Source organism: Drosophila melanogaster, chromosome 3L (assembly GCF_000001215.4).
Source record: "Drosophila melanogaster chromosome 3L".
Lineage (NCBI taxonomy): Eukaryota > Metazoa > Arthropoda > Insecta > Diptera > Drosophilidae > Drosophila > Drosophila melanogaster.
In genome coordinates, this window is record NT_037436.4 from 23196270 (window position 1) to 23210483 (window position 14214).

The window sequence follows — 14214 nt, forward strand, 5'->3', positions numbered from 1 at the left end:
ACACCCACATTTTTGAACCATTTTTCGATATTTTTTATTATTTTATTAGTCTTGTAAATTTCTATCGTTTAAAACAATTTTTAAATTTTATCTCATTTTATTCCCTAATATCTGTCGATATCCCAGAAAAATGATGGAATTTCTGGTTTATATTCACACTAGCTGAGTAGCGGGTATCTGCTAATCGGGGAACTCGACTATAGCGTTCTCTCTTGGTTTTAATTCCATCTGCTTCTGTTGAAGAAGCTGCAACTGATTTCTGTTTCATAGTACTTCAACATATCAAGCAAGATTCGAATATTTTAAAAAGAAAACCCGTAGTACTTTTTCTGTCTGTCTCACATCCAGTAACAATATTTTCATAATTCATGTTTTTGACAAAACTCAACTTTAAATTAATAGTACTTCTTAAATACCTTAGACCTCTTTAAAGGCATTGCCATAGTTCTTTATTATTATTCGTTCACTTCTTCTAATTTCTTTATTCTCTATTTCTGAATTTTGTAGTTTGTCTTATGACCATTCCGGCGGTGTGTATTCAAGACAAGAATACACTTAATCGATTTCTCATGGAATTTGCGTTTCCTCACTTTATTCCGTACATAGTCTGTTGATCCGAATATCTTTAGATATTTCAAAACTGGATTCTTGTCATGCTACATTTCATACGACATTTTCTTTATATTTTGCAATGCTCTCCACTTGGGCATCTGTTTATCAAATAAGTTGCTGTTAAAACAGCTTCACCCAAAGAACTTTTATTCAATTTTGCCCCTGTAAGCATTTTACAAGCTTTCTCAGTTGTCGTTCTAATCATACGCTCAGAAACGCTATTCAATTGTGTGGTGTGAGGAACAGTTAAATGATAGCTGATGTCCTTAGCTGCATTTCATTTGATAAATATTCCCTACCATTATCTATGTAAAGATAAAGATATGAGCTTTGCCTTTGGCAACGAAATCTAAATACGTTACACAGTAATTACACAGTTTTCAGTCAATGGAAACAACATAGTAATTTTTATCATCAATTGTTTATGGTTTAATTTGACCACAGATATCTGAATGTACTCCAAATAATGGTATTTTAATAAAGTCTTTAATTTAATTGAAATTTAATAATTCAATCCACCATCGTGGAAACACCTGTAAAGATTTCAGTTGTCAAGCGTAATGAATGACCTGCTACAGGAGTAGTACATTTCAGCAGCTCTGGAAATCAAATTACATTAAAGGATGTGCTCTTCAGCAAGGACATACCTCACAATCTCTTGTCAATGATCAATGATTTTAATTCAGGAGGTGTCACCAAAAATGGTCGTTTGGTATTTGACGGTCAAATAACTGAGTCAACATATGAAAAATATTTTCCTTCTAGTTTCGTACCGCTTGGTAAATAGCCTCATAATTAACATTAACATTAATAACATTAACATAACATTATAGCATTATAACATTAATCTACTGATCTAATCTGATCTACACTACTCGCCAATTTTTCAACTTCGGTTTGGTCAGCATATGCTGGTCTATACGCGATCTTATATTGTATTATCAAGAACATAATTTGTTCGTAATGATCCTTTTTAAAGTAGTCATGATCGACTACTCTAATCTTCATTAAATTCGTATCATCAAATTGTTTCATAAACTAATGTGTTAAGCACGAAAGTTCTTCCAATGCCTTACTCGTTGTTTTTATATTTACCGCCCCTTTTATTAGGGCGATATTTTTATTAGACATTTTGATTTATATATGTCGAAGAGTCATCAGGATGCCCTTCTTCCTCTTCACTACTCTCGTTATGGTTCGCGCGACGTTTTCTGGCGCTTGAGCGAGGCATGTCTGTTATGCGTAACGATCGAAAACTGACTGACTGATCTCTTCTTCACAAAATCACGTTCACGTTCACAAAAATACGTTCGGCAGAAACTCTAACGGCTGTCTGCCGCGCATCAGAAAAATAAAAAGAGGCGTCTGCATGGCGCGTGCCAAGCAGAAACACGAAATTTCGTTTCATTTAAATGATCTGCGACATATACAATATACATATATAAGAACTAATTTATCTAAAATTTTAACTTATATGATGACCCAGATGAAGTAGCGTTTGGACCCTCTTAAATTTGATAGATAGATTGGTTTACAGTTGTTGTTCTTGCTAGCTGCACTCGATTTTTAACATTTTATTTTTAAGAGCCATCGTTGTATTTTTTAGAACTTTTCTTTATTTTTTTCAATGGTCACAATATGTATTTTGTTTTCACTTTTTCGATGTTAAGGCCTCGTATACGCACAATTTTTATTTTGTTTTTCATTAGAGTACTCCTTTTTTTGATTTTCTTAACATAAACATTTTTTTTTGTTGATTACACAATTTAAATTTCACAATATTATTTATTTTGGATCACTGAAATGTTTAATTTTTTAAACAAAAAAGATTCTTTTGTATCTTTATGCTAAAAAATTATAATCTGATCCTTACCTTTGGTAGGGGAAAAAAAGAATTTCTTGTTTTGCAGCCTGTAAATTTTTAGAAACGAGAGAGAATGGGCGTTTTTATAGGTGAAAGAAATTGACGATACAATCAATAAAAGAAAGAAAAATCAAAACATCTTTCAGAAGTGCGGGTGTAGCAGTTTTGGGCGGGCCTGGCAAAAAGTGTTTTTGCAAATCGATAGAAATTTACCAGACCCATAAATATCAAAACATTTTCTGGGAGGTTTGTGGTCGTTTCGTTAGTGTGGGCATGTCAAAATGCGCTGCAGTCGCGATCGAACACTCGACGAGTGCAGACGTGCCTGCGGATCGACAGCAAATTGTTCACAGTTTTAAGTCCCGTTACTTGTGCCCAGCCACTTCGCGTCGCGTGATCTTGTCGCGCGTTTTGATTGGCCCAGCCAACGTACCTAACGGTAGTTCGCACTAACACCATCGCACACCCGAGTGTGCGTGTTATCAGCGCAAAAAACCCAGTGCTCGAAGCAGCGGTAAATTTGCAAAGCAGCAGCCACGTGCTGCCTGGCTCACCGGCTTACGGTGCCCAGCTTCCCCCCCCTCCTCACTCCTTATCAACTTTGGAGAAGATGGACTGGCAGACCCCCCCGCGCACCCACAAGCTTGGAACAACACCACGCAAAAAGGCCCTGAGAACACGCAAGAGCAGCTCCAGCAGCGAGGAAAGCACCTCGCATACAGAGCCGAGCGAGATAAAGCGAAAACCGGCAAAGAAAGCACAGGGAGAGGAGCTGGAAGAGAAGCCAAGCACTAGCGCAGCTCTGCGCAAGAAGCTCGCCAACAACGCCTTCGCTTTACTCTCGAGCGAAGAAGACGAGGACGACCAAGAGAGCTCTGATGACGAACCCGGACCTAAAGACGATTCCAAGCCCAAGACCCCCGAGAAACCAAAGCCCACCCCGAAGACCATCAAGCCACCTCCGATTTTTATCCCCGATGTGACCAACATCTCGGCACTCGTCAAGATGATCACGACTCTTGTAGGCCCGAAGAACAATTTTACCTACAAGACCGTGAATGGCAACAACGTACGTGTCATGATGCCGGACAAAGAGTCCTATACAGCTCTGCGTCTCCAACTTGTGGCCCAAAACAAGAGGCATCGGACTTTCCAGCCGAAAGATGAACGTGCATACAAGGTTGTCATCAAAGGACTCCACCACTCCACCGATCGTGAGGAAATCATTGAAGACCTTCGCAGACAAGGGCACGCTGTTAGAGATCTGCACAATCCCATTGGCAGAAGAACTAAAGAACCGCTGGGAATATTCTTCGCCAACCTGGAGCCTTCCAGCAACAACAAAGACGTCTACCAAGTCAAGCGGATCTGCAGGTCGGTAGTAACCATTGAACCGCCGCAGAAGTTCAACGACGTGCCTCAATGCTTCAGGTGCCAAGGATTCGGTCATACACAGCGTTACTGCTTCCTGGAATACCGATGTGTAAAGTGTGGAGGCCCTCACGAATCGAGGGCATGTGAGAAGAGGGAGGACGACAAAGCGTGCTGCTTCCACTGCCAGGCGGACCATCCTGCGTCTTTCAAGGGATGCCCTGCATACAAAAGGGCCAAAGCACTCGCTGCTCCGAAAACAAGGCCCGTCGCTAATGCTAACAAGGCGCCGCCCGTGGCATCACCAAACGTCACCTCTGGCAGGAGCTACCGAGACGCCCTCAACGGAGTGCACGCAGCACCGCAGAATCCCACAACCCCAGTCCAAACCCAAACTGAAACCCCACACTCCGGTCAGATAGAAGCGATGTTCGCTCGCATGGAAGGAATGATGGAAAGGATGATGGAGCGCATGTTCACCCAGATGACACAGCTGGTGGCCACCATTCTCAACAGCAAGTCATGCAATTAAAGCTCCACCTAGTCGTCTGGAATGCGAACGGAGACACCCTCTCGATCTTCCACAACAATAGACAACACATATAAAACCCGCCACAAATACATGTACAATAGTATCCCTTAAGCTAATGTTCCCCCGCAAAACCATTTAATTATTGTCCACTAGGACAGATTTTAAATAAATAAACGCACGCAAAAAAAAAAAAAAAAAAAAAAAAAATGCGCTGCGTCTGTGTCTCTTAAATCTGCCTTATCTCAACCTTCTACTTTTTATAGTTCCTGAAATATCGACGGTCATATCTTTTTAAATGGTCAAAGCGAACGGTCGTGTTTTTATTTTGTGTTTGTCTTCTTTAATTATCATATATTGTAAACATAATTTTTAAAGATCCGTTCGCTTCGCGAGCGATTCTTTTGTGATTTGTGCAGTAGTTTAAACAAATATACAAAGTATTTTGCATTTTTCGTCTTTGTGTTTTGTTTACTCTCCCTTTTGTGCGTTGTTTGCAGGGCTGTTTGGTGTTGTTTTTTGCGTGCACATAAACTGCATTTTTCGCTCTCAACTTTTTGTTTCTTTCGCTCTCCCACACAAAATCTAAATTTCTCAGCGTGCAGACTGCTCTCGTGCGGTTCTTTTAACAGCTCGCTTGAAAGTTTTGATCTTGTGTTTTCGTGCACAGTGGTCTGATGTCAGATAAACATGGAAACCGTTTATGTTGTCTGCTTTTATAAAAATTGTTGCCAGGTTATAAAACCTGAGCAGCCAAAAATGACTTGTTGGCTATGTGATAAAATGGTGCGTACTAAGTGCGCTGGTTTTAATGGCCGAACAAGTGATGACCTAGCAAAGGGTAAAAATCTAAATTACTTTTGTGATGCTTGCCTTGTGGTTGCGAACGAGATGAAATCGTTTATGCGCCAAACTAAAGGTCGCTTGAAAGAACTGATCAACAATTTTGGCGTAGCTAGAGATAGTTTTCGTCGAGCAGATGATCTTCTTTCCGCGCTTAATTCACAGTTTAATGGCCTTAAGCTATTAGATCAATCTCCAAAGCGCAAATAAGCCGCTGGTGGTAGGCTGTAAAGGCCCCGCAACCACGGGCAAAAGATCAACAGGACTCCCAAAAGGATCAGCTGTCAATCGCAGCACAGCCGTATATGTTTCTTAGATCGGCAGCTAAAAAAGATTCGGAGCAATCCGACCAATCCGCTGTGGAGGGACCCCACCCTGTGATTGCTAAAAATTCCGAATTTTCTGCACTGGTTTCTCAACCAGTGATTCCACCTGTCTTGATTAGTTTACCACCACAAGGGAACATTGAGTCCGGACTACCGGCACAAGTTGGCACTTCAGAAATACAATCTGCAGGGCCAAAACCCCTCGCGGTGGTTCCACTAAAGAAACAAATTTTCGTTTCTCGGCTTTCCCCTGATCAAACATCGTCTGATGCATTGTCTTATATACAAGACAAAACAAAAGCCGATAATATAAAAGTGGAAAAATTTTACTTCTCTTACGCTAGGGACATATCATCTTTCAAGATACCTGTCCCTTATGAGCTTTTTTCGACCATATGTTCGGGTGATTTTTGGCCGGATATGGTGGTAAAAGAGTTGGACGCTAAGATCAAAAATAGGAAAAGGGGGCCCGTGGGAATTAAACTTCCCTCACGTGGCCAGACCACTGCGCCATCTGCCTCTTCATCTTATTCCTCTTCAAAAAACTTACAACGAATCTTACTATCTCCTATCAAAATGTTAGAGGCTTGCGTACCAAATTAAGCAAATTGTATTGTGATAGTTTTTCATTTGCATCCCATATAATAGTGCTCACAGAGACTTGGTTAAAGCCGGAGATACTTCCGAAGTCTTCCCAGGTATGTACACTATATATAGGTTTGACCGTCCCTCCAGACGGGGAGGTGGAGTCTTAATTGCGGTTAGATCTACCCTCGCGTCGGAGGAGTTACATTTGGAAGAATCCCGTAACATGGAATTCTTATGTGTAAAGCTGTATTTTTCCGACAGATCAGTTTATATTACGTGCTCTTATATTCCGCCATCTTCTGAATTCCCAGAATATCAGAATCATCTGTCCGCTGTCCAGTCCATCTTGCTCGACTTATCGTTGTCGCAAGTTAATTATATTCGAAACTCTCTTGGTCGACTGTTGGATCTATGTTTTGTAACAAGTCCAGAAAGTGTGTTTCTGTCCAGGGTAGCACCTCTTACTCAACCTGAAGATCCATATCATCCTACTTTCGAGGTGGCAATCGACATAGGTACTGTATTAAAAGTAAATTCAGAGAAGTCAACAAAGCGAATTCCCTGTTTTCGCAAGGCAAATTTTCGAAGGCTAAACAATTTTATAGCTGGCTATAATTGGTCCGATCCTTACTCCTGCAACATAATGGCGGATGCGATTAATATGTTTTATACCGTAATTAAATCATTTTTTGACTCTTGTGTTCCGATGTACTATCCGTCAATCTCTAAACCCCCTTGGTTTAATAAAGAGTTGACACACCTTAGAAATGTAAAGTCCAGACTCTATATAAAATTCAAAAATACCGGTTCTCAGTCCATCCTTTGTAAATATTTAAGCGCTCGGTTAAACTTTACCGTGCTTAACGCTCAGTGCTACAAAAATTATTTAAACTGTTGTAAGTTCCAGTTTGCACAGGATCCGAAACAGTTTTAATTTCGTTGGCACTAAGCGAAAAACAAGTTCTTACCCTTCCTCGCTGTTTTTTTGAAAACACTACGGTAACATGGGATCAGGCAATAGCCGATCTATTCGCCAAGTTTTTTCAAACAACATATTTACCTTTACCTCATTCCGAACAGCCATACTCTTATGCGGCATCTAAGTCGAATCTAATATTTTGCCCCACTATAAACGAAAGCTCACTGCTTAACGATCTTCAGCGTGTTAAACCGGTCTATTCGCCAGGTCCCGATGGAATCCCTGGCTGTGTGCTCAGATTCTGTGCGGAAGCCTTGTGCAAGCATCTACTGAAACTGCTCACCTTATCTCTGGAATCTTCACAATTCCCTCATATATGGAAGGATTCCTTTGTGATTCCTCTTCATAAAAAAGGTAGCAAACTGGATGCAAGCAATTACAGAGGAATCTCTAAATTGTCGGCTATCCCAAAACCTTTTTGAAAATGTTATCAGTCCTCATTTGCAGCACCTTTGTAGATCAATCATATCACCGTGTCAACACGGTTTTATGAAACGCAGATCAACAACCACTAACCTCTTGGAGCTAACTTCTTTCGTAATACAGGGTTTCAAAAATAATCTTCAAACAGATGTCATCTACACTGATTTTAATAAAGCATTTGACTCTGTCAATCATTACCTACTAATAAGACAACTTCATCTTTTAGGTTTCCCTGTTAATCTTCTAAATTTCAAGCTGTCTGAATGGCAGGACACAACAAGTCCTCTTTAAAAATTCTTTATCTCGTATTCTCCGAGTCACATCCGGTGTCCCACAAGGTAGCCATCTTGGTCCGCTTCGTTTTACCTTATTCAATAACGACCTCCCCTTAATAATAAAACATTCACGTGTACTTATGTACGCAGACGATGTTAAATTATGCCGCCCAGCACAAGGACATATCTCGCCATTTGGGTGTTACAATTCTTGTCCGACTTAAAGTGGGCGTTAAAGACGGGTGGCAACATGGGTCACTTGCAATATGCGCTGCGTCGTTGTCCCTAGAATCTGTATAATGAATCTGAACATTCTAGCGTTTAAAGTTCCTGAGATCCCGACGTTCATACCGACAGGCGAACTTTGCCAGAACTTGTACTCTAGAAGTAATGGGAGTAATTAACAAACATGTGCTTACATCTATTTATTTAATAATCATTAACAACACATGAACATTTAATTGTTGCACTACGTTCCAATGTTCATGTGTACTGGGAGCATCGACTTGGATTCCTCCAACATAATGGTATAATCAGCGCTGGTCAAGTGCTGACTATTAACACTCCTCCTCGTATCTCTATGCGATTTCTATTGTCCGGCTCGATGTGCTTTCAAGAGTTCGTAGTTGAGTGAGCCAAAAAAAGAATGTGGCTGAAGTCACTGTGTTTAGTTGGAGTTAAAATTGTTAAAAAAAAACTGAGATATACGTAGACAGGTGAAAGACGCCATATTTCACTCCGATGCAAGTGACCGCAAATGAGGGGCCGACCGCGACATGTGGGACACTTATCATATTTCATGATGGATACGGTTGTGCCAGTATCCTGACGTACGTCAGGACTAGTTTGTACGAATGTGCTAGCTAGTAGTAGTTACTAGAACCTGCATACTAGATCATGACTATAAGTCAAACCAGATGGTTATGACCAGATCGACTCGCCTAGTGATCACGATCAAGATAATACTTTATATGTTACATACATACCTAATATTGTATATAGTACCTTATAATATGCGAGGTATGTTGAGCTAATAACCCTTTTTATTAGCTGTTTTAGCTTTATTGGTTTAACAAACAGGAATTAAATCTATCCGATATGTGCAATGATACGAAAGTGAATGGTAATAAGCGACTGAATTTCAGAGAGAGAGAGTACAAGAGAAAGAGCGAGAGAACAGATGTTCACGCAGCTGATCTGCATAGATAACGATGATAGCTGAGTGCAGTAAAGTTGAACTGAGTCTCCAAAGTTAGCATGTAAGCAAATAACAATATAAGCAATTTCTGGAGTCTGCGTGAGCTGACAAGGTATAACTAATTTAATTTTGGTTTTAATTGATCAAACCAACTACAGTTTTTTGCCAGCATATAATAATACGAGTTACTCGGTAAGGGTAACAGGCAGAAGGAAGCATTTCGGAACATATAAAGTGTACATATATTATCCATCCTCTCGCCACTTACCCTTCACGCCACTCTATAAAGCGCTGACCACGGACTTTACATACCCCGTCCCCTGGCTTGTCGATCGCACACCGTCAGCGAACGACAGCCCCGCGCTCTGCAAATGCCACGACAGCCGGACGTTGCGCAAGCGACGAACTAGAGTTGCCTACTCGGCGCAATGGGCAAAACAGCAGATATCGTATTTTATAGATTCTTTATCAGGGAAGGAAGCGTTTTCGCCCATATAAAGTAAATATATCCTTGATCAGGATCAATAGTCGAGTCGAGCTGGCCCTGTCCGACTGTCCGTCCGAATGAACGTCAAAAATCAAATATGAATTAATGTGCATTCATTTAATGGCTGATGTGTTGTGAATGAAACAATAATATACATACATATGTAAATTTACCTTCCCCACCCGCAGCTTAGAAAAAAGTGTGTGAGTGCTTTTGAAATGGAATAAAACCGCCGAACTTCCAGTTTATGTTTTCCCAACGATAAAAAGCCGAATAGAATTTTTTAAATAACAGAACTGCGATATAAAGACCCTTTCAATGGGTTTTTTGTTGCCGCTTAAATTAGATGTTTAAATATGTTAATTAATTAAATAATAATAAAATAAATTAAATAAAATACAAGATGCATTTGACGTTCTTATAACATATGCTTCGCGCATGCGATTAGATTTAATGGGAATTCTCAATTTATATATATAATGAATGCAGAAACTCAGAACTTTTAATTTTTTATAAGTCATATATAAGCTCTTTAGAATTATATTTATTGCCTAATTCTAAAAACAATCCATGTATTTTTTATATATATGTATGTATGTATGTTGCCTAACAGTAAGTTGAAAGACGGCAATTCACTACTGAGAGAAACGCACTCATCTGGCATGCCTTAGATGAATTTATTCAAGTGCAAACCATTTTTTTTGTTGCAATGTTTGTAATTGTTTTGGCATGCCTTCCTAATAGTGAAATATAACAACACAAATAAATCAATAACTTATGTGCTATACACAAAATACTTTTGTATTTACAAAATATTTGGTGGAGGAAATAAAGTTCCAGAGAGAAGAGAGCGAAAATCTTCCATGGGGCTGGAACGGAATGGGGAGGATTCCAAGTGTTCCTTTATCTAGTTTCAACCGACAATTCAATGGTTTGATAATCAATTCGCGACTCCATGACAAAATTCTATATTTAATGATGTAACAATTACACGTTTCTGTGTATAAATAATTAAATTGTATGTTGCTTATCCTGAGTATTGTGCAATGCGGACGGTACATTTAATAATTCGCTTACGTGATAAATAAGTGGCATGAAAAATATTTGCAAGCAATAATACATTGCCATTTTAGGCTTAGTCCGCTACCTAACTGAAAGTGTTATTGACCAAAATAAGAATAGGAATACATAGTTCTAAAAAGGCACTTCGTATATTAAAAATTATACATTCTTCACAAACTATTGGTCGCTAAAGGTCTGTATGCTACAAAAGTAATGGAATATTTTTAAATGCAAAGAACATATGTATATGTATTAGAGGGTATTGTTGTTTTTTATTTGCAGCGTTAATCGGACTAATAATATACCGTTAAAAGTGTTCAGTGCTCTTGATTAGTGATACCTATTTAGTATACATAAAAAGAAACGCTAAAGGCATGTGAACTCTTACTAAATAAACTAGGTATAGATGGCGCTATTTTTAATGTAATGCACCTCTATTGCCTAACTATTAGATTTTGAAACAACCATCCAACTGTAAGACTTTTCGGCATACCTACAGGTATTAAAAAAAATGTAATGACGGTTTGTTTCCAAAGTCGAGTCGATCTGACCCTGTCCGTCTGTATGAACGTCGAGAGCACAAGAACTATAAAATCGACAAGGTTGAGATTACGCCCTAAAGCCGCACAATACTGCCACCCCCACATTTTCCAATTTTTTTACGATATTATTTCATATTTTTATTAGTTTTGTAAGTTTCTATCGATTTACCAAAAAACTTTTTCCCACGCTCTCTCAAAACTGCCACGTCCACACTTTTGAAAAATTTTTAAATTATTATCGAGTTCGCATTTACACCAGCTGAGTAACGGGTAACTATTGTAATAATCGGGGAAATTGACTGTAGCATTCTCTCTTGGTTTTACTATTAATGCTCTTCGCTACAAACAAAATTTTCAATAAAAGTTTATATTATGTAATGTTGCCCAACCAAGAAGACAGGGTTTCAGATTAAATTAGCTTTATTATGAGACCACTCTAGAATGGACTCCTACAGTCCCCGACGTCTGCTGCGAGGACTTGCTCCTTCATAGTCCATCCTTTGTTGCCCCGCATCGTCCTTGACAGCGGACCCTGTGCCGGCTAGAATGGCACTTAGGATGTTATGGTGGCGGAGCCGCAAGGTGTATCGTCCGTTAGATTAAGCCAAAGCCTTTCCCAGAACCACCTTTGTCGACCAAAGGCCTTGTCGTTGAAAAATTTTAAAATGTTCGCTTTATTGTTTGTATTGTATTGTAATTTTTAAAGGTATACCAAAAACACTGTGCCACGTACCACCCTGATGATCTTAGTGATCTAATAGACCCAAAACTACTACCAAATTTTCAGGTCAGGCGTGTAGGTAGTCTGTCCGATTCCTGAGTATGGATCACATCTGTTTGGAGTCCTCAATACGTAGTAGGTTTAATACGCAGAAGATCGCTAAGCAGTGAGCTTTCGTTTATAGTGTGGCCAAATATTAGATTCGACTTAAATACAGCATAAGAGTATGGGTATTCGGAATGAGGTAAAGTAGAATATGTTGCTTGAACAAAATTGGCTATAGATCGGCTATGGCCTGATCCGATGTTACCGTAGTATTTTCAAAAAAGCGAGGAAGGGTAAGAAATTGTTTTTCGCTTAGTGTTAACGAAATTACAAAACTGTTTCGGATCCTGTGCGAACTGAAACTTACAAAGGTTTAAATAATTCCTGAAGCACTGAGCATTAAGCACGGTAAAGTTTAACCGAGCGCTTAAATATTTAGTAAGGATGGACTGAGAACCAGTATTTTTAAATTTTGTATAAAGTCTGGACTTTATATTTGTTAGGTTTGTCAACTCTTTATTAGAGATTGACGGATAGTACATCGAAACACAAGAGGCGGATGGTACAGTGGTCTGGCCACGTGAGGGAAGTTTAATTCCTATTTTAAATCTTTGCTTCGAACTTTTTACCACCATATTATCCGGCCAAAAATCACCCGAACATATGGTCGAAAAAAGCTCATTAGGGACAGGTATCTTGAAAGGTTATATGTCCCTTGAGAAACCAGTGCAGACAATTTGGAATTTTAAGCAATCCCAGGGTGGGCTCCCTCCACAGGGGATTGATCGGATTGCCCCGAATCTTTTTTAGCTGCCGATCTTCGCAACATTTGCGGATTTGCTGCGATTTACACCTGATCAGTTGTGGAGTCCTGTTGATCACTTACCCGTGGTTGCGGGGCGTACGCCTTAGGCAGCCAACCACCATCGGCAAGCATCACAAAAGTAATTTAGATTTTTACCCTTTGCTAGGTCATCACTTGTTCGGCCACTAAAACCAGCGTACTTTGTATGCACCATTCTATCAAAGAATATTCTAGGGCCTTTGGTGATAGCGTGTACATCAACATAGCTAATTATTCAATCAGTGATTGCAATTACTAGTGCCTAGACTCTGGAACAACGTTACACATGTGCTCACAGCAGAATATGTTCGAGATCCTGGAGCCTGCAGAAGTTTTGAGCGGTTTGAGAGCTTAATCGTGATGATGGAAAAAAGCATTTTGATAGAAATGCTATACAAATTAACAAGAGTAATACAAATATGATAAGATATCAAAACATATTGAAAAAGTGTGAGCGTGGCAGTTGCGGGCGGTTTGTGGTCGCAAGAGTTGGCGGGCAAAAAGTTTTTGACAGATCGATAGAAATTTGCAAGCTTAATAAAAATATGTAAAAATATCACAATATTTTGCAAAAGTGTTGGCGTGGTAGTTTAGAGCGGTTTAGAGGCCTGAGAGTGCTTTGCAAGAATCGATAGAAATTTTAAATACCAAAAAAAAAATATAAAAAAATACCATGTGCGTTTTTTCATAGCGATGATATTTACAAGACTATTAATAATTCCGGAAAATATAAAAATACTTTTCAAAAGTTTTGGGTGGTTTGTGGGCGTTAGAGTGGGTGTGGCAAGATGGGACAACAAACTTGCGCTGGTCTATATCTCTAGATTCTGTATGCTTAATTTCAACCTTCGACTCAGATCCACTCAACGATTGATCCTGATCAAGAATATATATATTTTATATGGTCGGAAACGCTTCATTCTGCCTGTTACATACTTCTCAACTAATCTAGTCTACCTTTTTATTCTATTAGGTTGCCCAAAAAATAATTGCGGATTTTTTAAAGGAAAGTTAATGCATTTTTAATAAAACAGAATCAAATCGAATTAGGATTGAATTCATTGCGTTTCAGGTTGATTCGGTGTGTTAAATGAATTTCTTTCAATACATGTGGTACCCAAATATCAAGCTTTTTCACCAGTTCAAGACTTTTTATCTGATAATGAACGGTTGATTTTGGTATATTTAACTTCTCTCCTATCTCACGCTCAGTTACATGACGATCCAATTCGATCAATGCTTTGATTTGGTCATCATCAACTTCATTTGGCCGACCTGAACGTGGCTCATCTTTAAGTGAAAAATTTCCAAAACGGAATTTGCGAAACCAATTTTGACACTGTCTTCCTTTTAAGGCTTCATCACCATACACATCTCGTAACTTTTTAGCAACCCGCTCCGCGTTTTTTCCTTTACGGAAATAATAAAGTAAAATATGACGAAAATGCTCCTTTGTGGGCTCAATATTAAAATTGACGCCAAACAAACAAATGTTACCAAAGCAT

General features: G+C 39.1%; 1 protein-coding gene across 5 annotated transcripts in view, besides 11 other annotated features; it reads left to right on the forward strand.

Moving 5' to 3' along the window:
• Positions 1-214: part of a mobile genetic element that runs on past the window's edge.
• Positions 215-1099: a mobile genetic element.
• Positions 1100-1755: 656 nt separating this feature from the next.
• Positions 1756-2037: a mobile genetic element.
• Positions 2038-2424: 387 nt separating this feature from the next.
• Positions 2425-2518: a mobile genetic element.
• Positions 2519-2598: 80 nt separating this feature from the next.
• Positions 2599-4665: a mobile genetic element.
• Positions 2766-4568: a mobile genetic element.
• A 13-nt stretch (positions 4666-4678) lies between the features above and the next one.
• Positions 4679-11957: a mobile genetic element.
• Positions 8083-8770: a mobile genetic element.
• Positions 9478-11415: a mobile genetic element.
• nAChRalpha4 (nicotinic Acetylcholine Receptor alpha4) overlaps positions 10400-14214 on the forward strand; it is an 80780-nt gene continuing 76965 nt past the window's right edge. For all 5 annotated transcript variants that reach the window (NM_001104199.5, NM_001316465.1, NM_001259966.3 and 2 more), the window contains 1 exon segment: positions 10400-10750. The gene's annotated coding sequence lies outside the window, so the exon portion shown is untranslated.
• Positions 11959-12891: a mobile genetic element.
• Positions 13156-13662: a mobile genetic element.